Here is a 15,760-nt window from a genome sequence, read left to right as displayed (position 1 = left end):
CTCCTTCAGCCGCTGCTCAGGTGCTCCCTGCTGTCTTCTCCTTCTGGCTCCTTGACATTTGTGAGGAGGCTGGTGTGAGTAGAAAAGTCACTTGATCTGGATTCTGCTCCTGCAGCTCTGCGCTGGCTGGGCAGGCACATGGATCCAGGCGACAGCGCCGCAGGGATATTCTGGCTGATTTCTTCCTTCCTAGAAGATCTGAGTCTGTCTTGCTTCTTGCCTATGGTTGATAATAACTTGCTCTTCTTCACTTTTAGGTAGAAGAGTATACTCTGCTGTTTTTCTGCTTATTACCATTCTTAGGCTGCTTTGGCGTGGCTGCTTTGCCACCATCTTACCTGAGAGCCCCATTGAGTATCATTTTGCATGGTGATATCTAAAGTGGGTGATGGTTGGGCTAGAGAGATGGCTTAGCGGTTAAGTGCTTGCCTTTGAAGCCTAAGGACCCCGGCTCGAGACTCAATTCCCCAGGACCCAGGTTAGCCAGATGCACAAGGGGGTGCATGCGTCTGGAGTTCTTTTGCAGAGGCTGGAAGCCCTGGCACGCCCATATTCTCTCTCTCTCTCTCTCTCTTTCCCTCCCTCCTTCTCTCTGTCTGTCGCTCTCAAATAAATTAAAAAAAAAAAAAAAAAACAACTTTAAAGTGGGTGATGGGAGCTGGGCAGATGACCAGCTGGTTAAAAGTACTCACTTGCAAACCTACTAGCCAGGGTTCAATTCCCCAATACTCATGTAAGCCAGATGTACATAGTGGTGCTTGTATCTAGAGTTTATTTGCATGGAAAAAGGCCCTGGCATGCCCATATTCTCTCACTCTCTCTCTAACAAACAAATAAAAATAAAACTATTAAAGAAAATAAAGTGGCTTTCACTGGGGCTAGGGATATTTTGAAATCTACTTCCTTTGGGATATCTGAGAACTGTTCCATGCCATGATCAATCCTTGTCTTTGTTTTTCTTTGGAAATAAACTTCTTTAGAAACGTAACAGATTGACCTCCTTGTATCCAGGTCCTATACCACAAACTATCCCTCAAATTACTTTTGTGATACTCCACTCATTCTTTGTCTATTTTGTTTTGTTGAGCTGTGATTTCCCCACTTTTCTGAGACAGCCTAGCTGGTGGCAACCATGGTCAGGCTGTCAGGACTAAGTGGGAAAGCCACAATTCCAAAGTGCTCTTTGGTGGCAGGCCTTTGTTGTTAACAGTTTTCTCAATATAGTTTCTTAGTATTTGAGATTTCAAAGTATTCTAAGACTTCAAATTTATATAATTTTCCTATTTTCTTTTCAGGTTTTTTTTTTTTTTTCTTATACACTGCCAGTGCTTGCCAGCCAAAAGCTGTTATGCTCAGTGTGTGGTTCTCTCCAGCTGCTTCTCTTGGTGCAGACAGATCAGTAAGCAGATGGCCTGACTTTTAGGTTGTCAGGACTCCTGCCCAGTGCTTTGCCACTTCGTAGAGAAGACTGTGATCTTTTCTGCCCCTGCATCACTTTCTTTTCTTCCCACACCTGGGATGCTAAGTCAGTGTCAACCTACTTCGGGCTTTTGTTTTGGGAGCACTCCACTTCAAGGTGCATGTGTGGCCCTATTTATGACCTCAGTGCTGGCTGAATGAAAAGAACCAGCAGTAAGCTTCAGTGCACTGAAGATGGTGGGGTCTCTGTTTGACTCAGAGTTCCCTCTTTCCACCCACACCTCCACACTAGACTGTACACTGAGACCAACGCCAGCCAGCAGACAGGACTCACCATGGATGGCCGTACAGGACATGTTAGCAGCGGGCTCATGACTAACATGAGGTGCTACTGACCACAGGGGAGATTAGGAAACTTAATTATGTGCTTAAGACAAAAATAAAATGGATTTAGTAAAAACCCAGCAGTACCCTGCCGCACCTTCCATTTCACCTTTCTGGTCTTTGCCTTTTCTTATTTCCTGGGCTGGGAGGAAGCTAAAGTTAATACCCACCCCATTTCTGTTTGTTTTTGAAGCAGGGTCTCCCTACAGTCCAGGCTGATCTCAAACTCACTCTGTAGTACCAGGCTGGCCTTGAAATCATGCCAATCCTCCTACCACAGCCTCCAAGGGCTAGGACTAAAGGTGTATATCACCATGACCAACTTTTTTTGAAGTAGGATCTCACTCTAGTCCAGGCTGACCTTGAACTCAAAGTGATCTATCTGTTTACCTCAGCCTTCCCAGTGCTGGAATCAAAAGCATGTGCCATTAAGCCCAGCATCTCTCTTTTCTTTTTTTCTTTTTAGTCAGGGTCTCATGTGATCCAGATTGACCTCTAATTTACTATAGCCTAGGCCACCCTTGAACCTCTATGATGTGGGCTTAGTTATTCTAATTTACTGGTAAGGAAATTGATGTTCAGAATAATCTACTTAAGATCACACAGCTAATATATTGGACCAATATGTGAATTTAGATTTGTCTGATTACAAGAAAACTCCTGTTCTTACTATAGTTCAGGTTTTAAGAAATCTGACATGGTGGCTTATAACTGTAATACCAGCACTTGGGAGGATTGTGATGAGATATAGGCTAGTTTGGGAAACATAGTGAGTTTTAGGCCAGCCTGAGCTACTGAGTGATTTCCAGGTCAGCTTGGGATATAGTGAGGCACTACATTGAAAAAGCAAAACAAAACAAAAAACCAAAAGTAGATTGGGGAAATGGCTCAGTGGTTAACAGTACTTGCTTGTGCTTGCAAAGCCTGCTGGCATAGGCTTGATTCCCCAGTACCCACAAAAAGCTCCATGCACAAAGTGGTGCATGCACCTGGAGTTTGTTTGCATTGGCAAGAGGCCCTAGTACATCCATACTCTCTCTGTTGGTCTCACACTCTCAAATAGATTAAGAAAAAGTGTTTTGAAGATGCAAAATATCCATCACTAAAAAACAAACAGTTTAGGTTCCCAAATGTTCATATCTGCCATAAAACATTCATGAAACCAAAAAATTAACTTTGATACCAAGCTATTAAACTAATATACAGACTTGTCATAGTTGATATTGATTGCTATTTTGACAGGACATAGAATTACCAGTTAGGAAGCTGGGCGTGGTGGTGCATGCCTTTAATCCCAGCACTCAGGAGGCAGAGGATCGCCAGAGTGAGACTTTACCTCAAAAAAAAAAAAAAAAGAATTACCAGTTAGGGATATTCTCTCTCTCTCTCTCTCTCAATCTCTCTCTCTGTTTTGGTTGTTGTTGTTTGAGGTAAGGTCTTAATGTAGCCCAGGCTGACCTGGAATTCACTATGTAGTCTCAGGGTGGCCTTGAACCCAGTTAAAGTTTATCTTGATTCGGTTCATAGAGGTGGGAAGACCAACCTTAACATGGAATTATAAACAGGAAGTTGAAGGTGAAGATATGGGAGGAGAGAGAATTAAAGGGTGAGTGAAAGGAAGCTTCAGATGTGCTGAGCATGGTGGCACACCCCTTTAATCTCAGCACTTGGAGGCTGAAGTATGATGATCACTATGAGTTCTTGGCCAGCCTGGGCTGCAGAGTGAATCCAAGTTAGTCTGGGCTAGAGTGAGAACCTATGTCAAAAACAAACAAACAAAAAACAACCCTAAACCAAGACCCACCTCCCCTACCCCGCAACTACCAACAACAAAAAATACAAGGTATAGAAATCAGGAAATTCTCATTTCCAGGTTGGGGAGATGGTTTAGCAGTTAAAGGCACTTGATGTTTTATTTATTTATTTATTTTTTTCTTGAGGGTCTCACTCTAGCTCAGGCTGACCTGGAACTCACTCTGGAGCCCTAGGCTTGAAAGGCACTTGCCTTTAAGACTGCTGGCCCAAGTTCAATTCCCCAGCACCCACACAGAGCCTGATATATTTTATATGTCTAAATTATTTACTAAAGGAAAAGTGAACAGGGTAAACAAAATGCTGTGGGTCTAAAAGCTTACTTTATAATAACCCCTAATTTGGGGCTGGTTAGAGGACTCACCCCACCTACACTATATCAGTTTTTAAAAATTTTGATGCTTTTAACAGCTGTGGTCATATAAAAATACTACTGTAAATATTTTAAAAAGACAGATCCAAGACCAAATGGTTTGGTTTTCTCTGTGGCTTAACTACTTATCCACTTAAGATTTTATTTTTTAAAATATTTTTATCCAGTTATTTGTGAAGAGAAAGAAAGAGAATCGGTGAAGCACGGCCTCTTGCCACTGCAAACTTTAGCTACATGCACAGGCCACCTTAACGTGGAGTTACAAACAGGAAGTTGGAGGTGAACTTGAGGAGGCACCCAGGTCTGCTTTGCTTCAGTGAAATGGTCTTTAATAATGCTGTCATCCTGTTTCTGGCATAGCTTGATGCAAGCATCAATCACAGGACATTTCAAGACCAGATGCACGTTATTTACCTAGTGAATGATGACAGAAAGTCTTGTGGGTGACCTGGGTTTGGATTACAACCCCGTTGGGTCCCTAAATCTTGCCCACTTGTATCTGCACCGGTATGGCACAGGGCAGCCTCCTAGAATCTGCAGCTGCTGCTGTGCCCGCCCACTCACCCTGTCCAGGAACAACTGGAGCTTGGCCTTCACATGAACTTCCGTTTAGCTGACAGGGACTTGATGAATCCTGGTACCAGTTTTTTATTTATTTATTTATTTTTGAGGTAGGGTCTCACTCTAGCCCAGGCTGCCTTAGAATTCACTGTGTAGTCCAGGCTGATCTTAAACTCACAGCCATCCTCCTACCTCAGACTCCTAAGTGCTGGGATTAAAGGCATGCACCACCACACCTGGCTTGCATGGCTTTTTAAAAAAAAATACATATTTTTATTTATTTGAAGAGAATGAAGAGAGAGAGAGAGAGAATGGGCACGCCAGGGCCTCCAGCCACTGCAAACGAACTCCAGATGCATGCACTACTTTGTGCATCTGGCTTACGTGGGTTCTGGGGAATTGAACCTGGGTCCTTTGGCTTTGCAGGCAAGCGCCTTAACTCTGAAGCCATGTCTCCAGCCCCTGCACTGCTTTTAAAAAATACATTTTTATTTATTTATTTGAGAGAGAAAGAAGAGAGAGAGAGAGAGTAAGTACGGGTGGGCCTCCTGGTACTTCAAACAAACTGTAGATGCCTGTGTCACTGTGTGTCTGGCTATGACCATCAGGGTTTGCAAGCAAGTGCCTTTAACTGCTGAGCCATTTCTCCAGCCCCCCACTTTTTAAAAATATTATTAATTTATTTGGGAGAAAGAAGGAGAGAGATAGAAAGGGAGTACGACACACCAGGTCCTGCTGCTGCTTTAAACAAACTCAGATGCACAAGCCACTTTGTGTATCTGGCTTTACGTGGGTAGTGGAGAATCAAACCTGGGCTATTTGGCTTTGCAAGCAAGTACCTGTAACTGCTGAGCCATCTCCCCAAACCCCAGCACTGCTTTTAGTACTGTGGGGCTTTGGGTCACTTAATTTTTAAAAAATATAATAGATATGTTTTTTGTTTGTTTTTTTGGTTTATTTTTATTTTATTGTTTTTGGGTTTTCAAGATAAGGTCTCACTCTAGCCCAGGCTGACCTGGATTTAACTATGTAGTCTCAGGGTGGCCTTGAACTCATGGTGATCCTCCTGCCTCTGCCTCCCAGGTGCTAGGATTAAAGGCATGAGCCACCACATCCAGCTTATTTTATTTTATTTTATTTATTTGAGAGAGAGAGAGAGAGAGAGAGAGAGAGAGAGGGAGAGAGGGAGAAAGAAAGAAAGAATGGGCATGGCAGGGCCTTCAGTCACTGTAAATGAACTCCAGGTGCATGTGCCAAGTTGTACACTTGGCTTACCTGGGTCCTTTGGCTTGCCTTAACCGCTAAGCCATCTCTCCAGCCCTTCTTTCTTTCTTTTCTTTCTTTTTTTTTTTTCCTGAGATAGGGTCTCACTCTAGCCCAGGCTGACCTGGAATTCACTATGTAGCCTCAGGGTGGCCTTGAGCTCACAGCGGTTGTCCTATATCTGCCTCCTAAGTGCTGGGATTAAAGGCCTGCGCCACCACGCCCGACACCTCTTTTTTTTTTTTTTTTTAATTATTTATTTGAGAGCGACAGACACAGAGAGAAAGACAGATAGAGGGAGAGAGAGAGAATGGGCGCGCCAGGGCTTCCAGCCTCTGCAAATGAACTCCAGACGCGTGCACCCCCTTGTGCATCTGGCTAACGTGGGACCTGGGGAACCAAGCCTCAAACCGGGGTCCTTAGGCTTCACAGGCAAGTGCTTAACCACTAAGCCATCTCTCCAGCTCCTCTTTTGGTTTTTTTGAATCAGGGTTTCACTCTAGTCCAGGCTGACCTGTAACTCACTCTGTATCCCAGGCTGGCTTCAAACTCACAGTGATTCTCCTATCAGCCTCCCAAATGCTGGGATTAAAGATATATGGATCACTTCATTTTTCTTGGCAGAAAAACATGAAATAATTTTACACATTTTCTGTATGATGTGCTCACTACTCTCTCTCTACACAGGAAGCTTGATATTTTCTTGTCCCAGGGCTTTTCTTTGTTGGTGCTAGGGCTCAAACCCAGGACCTTGCACATGCTAAATACTCCATCTAAGCTACAACTGAGCAACGGGTAAGATTTTTTTTTTTTGCAAAAGAAAAACAGAAAGTGCCATGGGTCTGTTTTTATTTTGTAAATGCTCAAGCTGTTTTGTGCTCCTGGCTTTTCTGAAGCAAACAGGAAAAGGGGAAAAAGAGGGCAAGGGGTTGGGGAGATGGCTTAGTGGTTGAGGTGCTTGCTTGAACAAGCCCGATGGCCCAGGTTTGAATCCCCAGGACCCATATAAAACTAGATGCACAACGTAGAGCATGCATGTGGAATTTGTAGTTGCAAAAGGCCCTTGAGGACCCATTCTTTCTCTGTCTGTCTGTCTCTCCCTGTTTACAAATAATAATAATAATATTTAAAAAAAATAAAAGAGGACAAGAAAAAGAAGAAAACAAAGTCACTGAAGAGTGGATGTCTGGGGTCCGAAGGTCTCTGAGATTCTGATTACCCTTGATGCAGTTCTGTGGGGAGGAAGCTAGCATTCAGAGAGGGCGCTGCAATGCAGTGTATACTGAGGGTCTGGATTTTAGAGGCCACCATTCCAGCTCCTCAAAGATCCCGCAGCACAGGCCACATGGAGAGCATGGAGCTCCCAACACAGAACATGCTTTTCTGGGTGTCTATTAGCCTTGAAGATGGAAGATGAGAATACAGGACTTCCCCCTGCCGTAGCACACTGACAAGACCCCAGGAGCTTGAGCCAACTATTTCTTGGCAAGTCCATGAATGACTGAGCCATTCCAGTTGATTCATGCCATCACTCAGTTTTAATAAAACCTAAGGAAATGAAATAGCAACTGGGGTTTTACAAGAAGTTTCAGTCTCTTTGATCACAGGGGATTAAGTTATTGCTTATGTAGAGCTTGTGGAAGAGGAGGCTGAAGGAATGTTAGCCGACAGATGAGCAATTATAGACACAGTGTGTACGTAAGCATGTGCATGCACGTATGTGTAGGTGCACGGGTCTGTTTGAGTCAGTGTGCATGTGGAAACCAGAGAACAACCTCAGTTGTTATACTCTTTCTGAAACTGGGTCTCATTGACCTAGAACTCACCAATTAGTCTAGACTAGCTGGTCACTGAGCTCCAGGGACCTTCCTCAGCTCCTAATTCAGTGCTGGGATTATAGATACTAGGGATTGATAAGGCCCTTATGCTTGTGAGGCAAGCCATTTACTCATGAAGCTATTGCCCCAGCCCACACAATATTTTTGATTAATAAAATAAGGTCAGAACTGAAGGTGAACCACTTTATTAACATGAAATGCCACCGTGGCATCATATCGCCTGTCCTCCAACTTTGGAAATGCTTGCATCTCTGGGATGAAGAGGAGGAGATAGTCAAATGCATATTACCATCAGCACAGTGTCGAAATGTCTCTTAGGTTGACAACATTTAAAGAGTGATCATCAATATTTCTATTAGGTCAACTTACTAATTTCAACATCTGAAATCTTATGAGTAGTCATGACATAATAGTGATAGCAGAGAGAATGGACATGTCAGGGTCTTCAGCCACTGTAACTAAACTCCAGGTGTGTGCATGTACCACCTTGTGCATCTGGCTTATGTGAGTACTAGGGAATTGAACCTGGGTCCTTTGGCTTCTCAGGCAAATGTCTTAACTGCTGAGCAATCTCTCTAGTCCCCACTGTACATCCTTTGTGGAAGGGCAAACTTGCAGAGAGAGGCTTAAGCATTGCCAATGTCCAGCACATCTTCACTATCAGCGTCTTCTAGTTTATTTGCACTTTTTTGTTTATATTTATTTATTTATTTATTTGAGAGTGACAAAGAGAGAAAGAAGCAGGGAGACAGAGAATGGGTGAACCAGGGCCTCCAGCCACTGCAAATGAACTCCAAACACATGCGCCCCCTTGTGCATCTGGCTTACGTGGGTCCTGGGAAACTGAGCCTCAAACCATGGTTCCTAGGGTTCACACCAAGAACTTAGCCGCTAAGCCATCTTTCCAGCCTTCTTTGCACTTTTGGCATGAGTGATGAGTTTTGTATCATCATCATTTCATTAGAATCTCTAAATCCTTCAAAAATCTTCATTGGCATGGTCATTTTTAAGCATTATTGTAGCCTAAAGTCTATGCCAAGCATTGATTAACATTGACTTGTAAACATCATTCCAGGCATTAACAACTTCATAGATGGCATTTTAAAGACTAAATTTTCTAAGGCAGTTCTGGATTTTTAGGCTTCTGTTAGCTGAAACAATTATACTATTCAAAAAAAAGGTGTTTATATCTTGTGGTAGTTTGATTCAGGTGTCCCCCATGAACTTAGATATTCTAAATGCTAGGTTCCTAGTTGATGGAGATTTGGGAATTAACGCCTCCTGGAGGCAGCATATTGTTGGGGGTGGGCTTATGGGTGTTATAGCCAGTTTCCCCATGCCAGTGTTTGCCACATTCTCCTGTTGCTGTGGTCCATCTTATGTTGGCCAGGGGGTGATGTCCACTCTCTGCTCATGCCATCGTTTTCCCCTGCCATCGTGGAGCTTCCCCTTGAGCCTGTAAGCCAAAATAAACCTTTTTCCCAGAAGCTGCTCTTGGTTGGGTGATTTCTATCAGCAATGCGAACCTGACTGCAACAATAAAGTGGTACTGAGGAGTGGGATTGCTGCTAGACACCTGACTGTGTGGCTTTGGCCTTTTGCAGCTGATTTTCAAGAGGGATGTGGAAGGATTTGAAACCTTGGCCTAAGAGATGCCTTGCAGTGCTATAAGTGCATCTTGATGGACTATTCTGGTCAGAGTTGAAGGAGCTGAATGCAGTAAGAACTATGGACTGTGAGGTTTAGTTTATGAGGATGAGAAAGATCTTTGCCTGGATTAGACTAGAAGCAGTTTGTGAGAGAGGCTTGTTGTTATGTCCATGTCCCTTGTGCAGGGTTCTTTTGTGTAGAAATGGACTAGTGTGAGCAGAGGAATATGGCACAGGAATGAAGTCTTTGGGCTGAAACTTCTGCCAGGTCAGCTGCATTTGTATGAGAGATTTCAACCATTGAGACTGGGCCAGCTGACTTCTATTGGAACAACAGAAAAAATTCAGTCTTTTGAAGGGGCCTGAATGCTAAAGGAGTGTCATGTTCTTCAAAGGCTGCTTTATTCCCCCTTGGATTAACAAATTAGTACCCCATTTGGTATTATGTTGGAGTAAAAGAAATGCAGGAAAGAAAAGGTCATTGAATTTGCAACATAATCTTGTGTTTTGGAAATGGCTATGGACAATGTGAAGCAGGTTTGCTGGATGCTGGCATGGAGACCCAATGGAGCTGTGAGGATGGACTGTGGGTTGCAGTGGAGAACCAATGGAGTTGCTGGGCCCATGAGATGGCTGCTAAGGAGAGTTGCTGGCCCCAGATGAAGTTTTTTTTAGGACTGACAATAGCCTAGCTGGAGGGGTGGAATTGAAATGCCAGAGACTTGTTGGTGGCTAGAATTATCGGACTTGGAGACTTGTCTGGTTTGAGTTGTTGGTACTTGGAGCTACAGAGTTTGATATTTGCCCTAGTTGTTTTAAATCTTGTATCAGCTGAATATTTCTGTGCTACACCCAATGCCATCTTTTGCAGTGTGAGTGTTTATTCTGTGCCATTATAGGTTTTTTGGTTTCTTTGGTATTATGGGTCAGTTAAAAGATCTTGGACCATGGGGACTACTCATCAGCATGTTGTAAGGGCCTGTCAGCAGTTAGCAGCCATTTGTACCTCATAGGCTCTTGAAGATGTCTGTATGAAGAAAATATTTGGAAGCTGTGTGAATACATCAAAACCCACAGCCAATACACTTTGGAAGATTGCTATGCTGTCTTCATATCAAACGAGAAGAAGATGGTACCTATCTGGAAACAGCAGGCAAGACCTGGGAATGGACCAGTGATCTGGGATTACCACGTTGTTCTGGTTCATGTGTCAGGTGAAGGACAGAGCTTCGTCTATGATCTGGATACAGTTTTGCCATTTCCCTGCCCTTTTGATGTTTACATAGAGGATGCCCTTAAGTCCGATGATGACATTCACCCGCAGTTTAGGAGGAAATTTAGAGTGGTCCGTGCAGACTCCTACTTGAAGCATTTTGCTTCTGACCGATCTCACATGAAAGACTCCAGTGGGAACTGGAAAGAGCCTCCTCTGGCATATCCCTGCATTGAAACTGGAGACTCCAAAATGAACCTTAATGACTTCATCAGCATGGACCCTGAAGTAGGATGGGGATCTATCTATACTCTGCCTGAGTTTGAACTATGGGAATGTTTGGATATCATTAGGACTGCTAAAAATGGTGGGGACTTTTCTTTTTTTTTAACATTTTATTTATCTATTTTATTTATTGATTTGACACAGGGAGAGGAAGAGAGAGAGAGAGAGAGAGAGAGAGAATGGGTGTATTAAGGCCTCCAGCCACTACAAACTCTAGATGCATGTGCACCTTGTGCATCTGGCTTACATGGGACCTGAAGAATTGAACCTGGGTCCTTAGGCTTCACAGGCATATGCCTTAACCACTAAGCCATCTCTCCAACTCACGATGGGGATTTTTAAAGTTGGACTGAATGCATTGCATTTTATATCAGGTATGGTTATCAGTTTATGGGGCCTGGGGCCAGGGCGGACTGTGGTAGTTTGATTCAGGCTCCCCCACACCCATAAACTTAAGTATTCTGAATGCTAGGTTCCCAGCTGATGGAGATTTGCTAATTAACACCTCCTGAAGGCAGCATATTATTGGGGGTGGACTTATGGGTATTATAGCCAGTTTCACCTTGCCAGTGTTTGGGGCATTCTCCTGTTTTTGTTGACCACCTGATGTTGGTGAGGAGGTGATGTCCACCCTCTGCTCATGCCATCGTTTTCCCCTGCCATCATGGAGCTTCCCTTTGAGTCTGTAAGCCAAAATAAACCTTTTGTTCCCCACAAGCTGCTCTTGGTCTGGTGATTTCTTCCAGCAATGCGAACCTTACTACAACATAACCTGCTTTACAAGGAGTGTAAAATTCCTTGGTTACACAGCTGTATTACAGACGTCATGTTGGGAGGAAGGTAGATGCTGAGAACATCACTTTTCACAAGGAGTTCTGCAGGCGAATGTGTAGAACAGTTGTCTAAGAGCAGTGAAATTTTGTAATTTCCTTTCAGTCCAACTTGCTTGCAGTGAGTTCATGCTGCTGGCACACAATGATTATTGAACCAGTCAGAAAATATTTCCCCTGTTGCTGATGCTTTCTTATTTGTATAGTAATGCACAGGTATGCTGCTCGCATCTCTTAAACATTTTGGGCATAGTCACTGCCAGTTTCATCTTGTGTATACCTGCAGCATTAGCACACCCAAGAACAGTTCATCTCTGCTCCACATCCCTGATATCTCTTTCACTGGCCGTGGCGAAGGGTTTTTGGGGAACATAGCACCAACAGAGGGCTGTTTCATCAGCAATGTAAATTTGTTCAGGGCTCAGGTTTTCATCAGATGTTTGTCATCTTAGCAAACTCATCAGTGAAATTTTTAGCAGTTTCCTGGTCTCCAGAAGTTTTCTTTTTAAAAAACAATAATTTATTATTTATTTATTTGAGAGAGAGAGAGAGAGAGGAAGAGGAAGAGGCAGATAGAGGGAAAGAGAGAATGGGCCTGCCAGGCCCTCTAGCCACTGCAAACAAACTCCAAACATATGTGCACCTTTGTGCATCTGGCTTACATGGGTCTTGGGGATTTGAACCAGGGTCCTTTGGCTTTGCAGTCAAATACCTTAACCACTAAACCATTTCCTCAGCCCCAAGTTTTCTTACCAACACCTAAATCCATGACGTTTTAAAAATGTTTGCAGCCAGCCTTTTGAATCCTCACACCTACTTTCAATGTTCAGTTCTTCATGGGATAGTCCATCTTGTTTCATGATCGACAAATCAGTCAGTGACCTATGTTCACTTCCTTGCTGTTGAACACATTCAGTCATCACACGACCAAGGCCTTCATTTTTGGCCCTATGCAATATTTTTCTGTCTTTTCTTTTTATTGGTTTTTCAAGGTAGGGTCTCACTCTATCCCAGGCTGACCTGGAATTCACTATGGAGTCTCAGGGTGGCCTCGAACTCACGATGAACCTCCTGCCTCTGCCTCCCAAGTGCTAGGATTAAAGGCATGCACCACCATGCCCGGCTATATTTTTCTATTTTTCATTAGCTCTTGGTTTTTGCTGTCACTGTAAAATTTTAGCAACTTGGGCTGGAAAGATGGCTTAGCAGTTAAGGCGCTTGTCTGTAAAGCCTAAGGACCCATGTTCAACTCTTCAACTCTCCAGATTCCACATAAAGCAGACACACAAGGTGACACAAGGTCGCATATGCACACAATATGACATATGTGTCTGGAGTTAGATTACAGTGGCTAAAGGCCCTGGCACACCAATTCTCTCTTGCCAGTCTGTTGGGTTTCCTCAAAAAAAAAAAAAAAAAATTAACAACTTTGTCTTTCTGCCTGTCAAAATCATATATGGGGCTAGAGAGATGGCTTAGCAGTTAAAGTACTTGCCTGAAAAACCTAAGGACCCAGGTTTGATTTTCCAGGTCCCACATAAGCTAGTTGCACATGGTGACGCATGTGTCTGGAGTTTGTTTGCATTAGCTAGAGGCCCTGGCGTGCCCATGGTCTCTCTGTCTTTCTCTCTCTCTCCCTCTCCCCTTTCTCTAATAAATAAATAAAATTAAAATATTTAAATCATACGTGGTGGTGGTTCACACACTGCACTCTTCAGGAAGATCTCACAGCCCTTCTAGCAGCAAGCTTGTACAGTTCCACTCTCTTGGCTGCTAATAAAGACAGATGCTTCTTTTTCTTCTCACTGTTCAAGAGGAATATCTTGAACTCTTTTGGACATTTTCTTTTCTTTTCTTTCTTTCTTTCTTTTTTTTTTTTGTTTTTCAAAGCAAGGTTTCACTCTAGCCCAGGCTGATCTGGAATTCACTGTGTAGTCTCAGGGTGGCCTTGAACTCACGGCCATCCTCCTACCTCTGCTTCCTGAGTGCTGGGATTAAAGGCGTGAGCCACCACGCCCGGATCTTGGGCATTTTCTAATGCAGCTAATGCTCGAGTCACCAAATGTTAGCAACTAAGAAAGACATGTGTGATGGATGGATATGAATGCTGAGACATCAGAGCCTTTATTCACAGTAGGTCCTGTTGCTAAATAGTTCAGGTGCCAAACATATATGACACTTTGGGGTTTGGGGGTGTTTTCTGCTTTTGTTTTATTTTGCAGTTGCAAGGTAGAAGCTGTGGGCCTGTATCACAGATACAGTTTTAATGGTGAGAAGCCTGGGCGAGGCTCAGTTAGAAACTCCCTCCATTGTGCAGCCGCTGCTTGTCTGCTCGTCTTATGTCCGCTCTCCTAAAACTTGGTCATGTGACTGGACAGAAGAATCTTTCTAATCACCTGCCAAGATGATTTGAGTTGGAATATTTTTAGCCAAGGAACCTGACGCTCTTGGCTGGGTGACCGACACGGTTGGTGGGTAAGCCTTGTGCTGATAACATGGAGATGTCTTGGCAGGAAGAGGTTGGAGAACCTAAATTTTATCACTGAGTATAGATTTTCCTTTTTGTACTATACCAGTTCATCTGTTTGGTACTTATCTACCTGGTTACTTATTGCCTTACGATATGCAATCATAAAATGCAAAAAAAGAGCTCGATTTAGTTACGTCCCCAACAGCCCCATCGATTCACACTCACTCATTAAAAGGGCTTTTAATTTTTCTTTTCTCTCTCCTTCGTTTCCTTCCTTCCTTCCTTCCTTTCCTTCCTTCCTTTCCTTTCTTTCTTCCTTCCTTTCCTTCCTTCCTTTCCTTTCCTTTCTTTCTTTCTTTCTTTCTTTCTTTCTTTCTTTCTTTCTTTCTTTCTTTCTTTCTTTCTTTTTCTTTCTCCCTCTCTTTCTTTCATTCTTTCTTCTATCCTCCTTTCTCTCTTTCTTCCTTTTTCTTGTTTTTTGTCTTTCTGCTTTCTTTTCCTCCTTCCCTCTTTTCTTTCTTTCTACATTTCTGTTAATGGTGTATTGTGGCTTTTGAATTAAGGATTTTCAGTTACAGTGGGCAGTGGGATGACTATGACTCTTTATTTCTTGGACTATGCTCAAAAAGTCAATGCTCTTGAGAGAAAAATCCTATGGTGACAAAAAAAAAAAAAAAAGACAGTTAAAAACATAAAAAGTACATTGGAGAGATGGATTAGAGGTTAAGGCACTTGCCTGCGATGCCTAAAGACCCAGGTTCAATTCCTTAGTACCCACATAAGCCCAATGCACAAGGTGGTACATGCATCTAGAGTTCATTTGCAGTGGCTATAGGCCCTGACGTGCCCTTTCTCTCCCTCCCTCTCTCTCTCTCTCTCTCTCTCTCTCTCTCTCTACTTCTTTCCCTGTATCAGATAAATAAATATTTTAAAAATATATATAACAAGTCAGGTGTGGTGGTGCACACCTTTAATCCCAGCACTCAGGAGGCAGAGGTAGGAGGATCGCCGTGAGTTCGAGGCCACCCTGAGACTCCATAGTGAATTCCAGGTCAGCCTGGGCTAGAATTAGACCCTACCTCAAAAAATGAGGCCCCCTCTGCATGAGAATGAAAATACTTAGTAGCAGAGGCCAGTAAGTTTAAAAGGAGACATAAAGGGCAGAGAAAGGAAGGGAGGAGGGTGCTTAATAGGTTGATATTGTATATATATAAGTACAATGATTGTGATTGGGAGGTAATATGATGGAGAATGGAATTTCAAAGGGGAAAGTGTGAGGGGGAGGGAGGGAATTAACATGGAACAATTTTTATAATCATGGAAAATGCTAATAAAAATTTTAAAAGTACATGTAATAAAATAAAATAAAATAAAATCCAATTCCAAGCTGAAAGAAAAAAAAAATGAAGCCCCCAGGCTGGAGAGATGTCTTAGTGGTTAAGCGCTTGCCTGTGAAGCCTAGAGACCTCGGTTCGAGGCTCCATTCCCCAGGACTCATGGGTAGCCAGATGCACAGGGGGCTCACGCGTCTGGAGTTCATTTACAGTGGCTGGAGGCCCTGGCGTGCCCATTCTCTCTCTCTGTGTGTGTCTCTCTCTCCCTCTTCCTTTCTCTGTCTGTTGTTCTCAAATTAAAAAATGAACAAAAAATTAATGGGAGGGAG

The sequence above is a fragment of the Jaculus jaculus genome, chromosome 1, assembly GCF_020740685.1.
Source record: "Jaculus jaculus isolate mJacJac1 chromosome 1, mJacJac1.mat.Y.cur, whole genome shotgun sequence".
In the NCBI taxonomy this organism is placed as follows: domain Eukaryota; kingdom Metazoa; phylum Chordata; class Mammalia; order Rodentia; family Dipodidae; genus Jaculus; species Jaculus jaculus.
The sequence above is the reverse complement of the archived record's forward strand: the minus strand, read 5'-3'. Positions refer to the sequence as shown.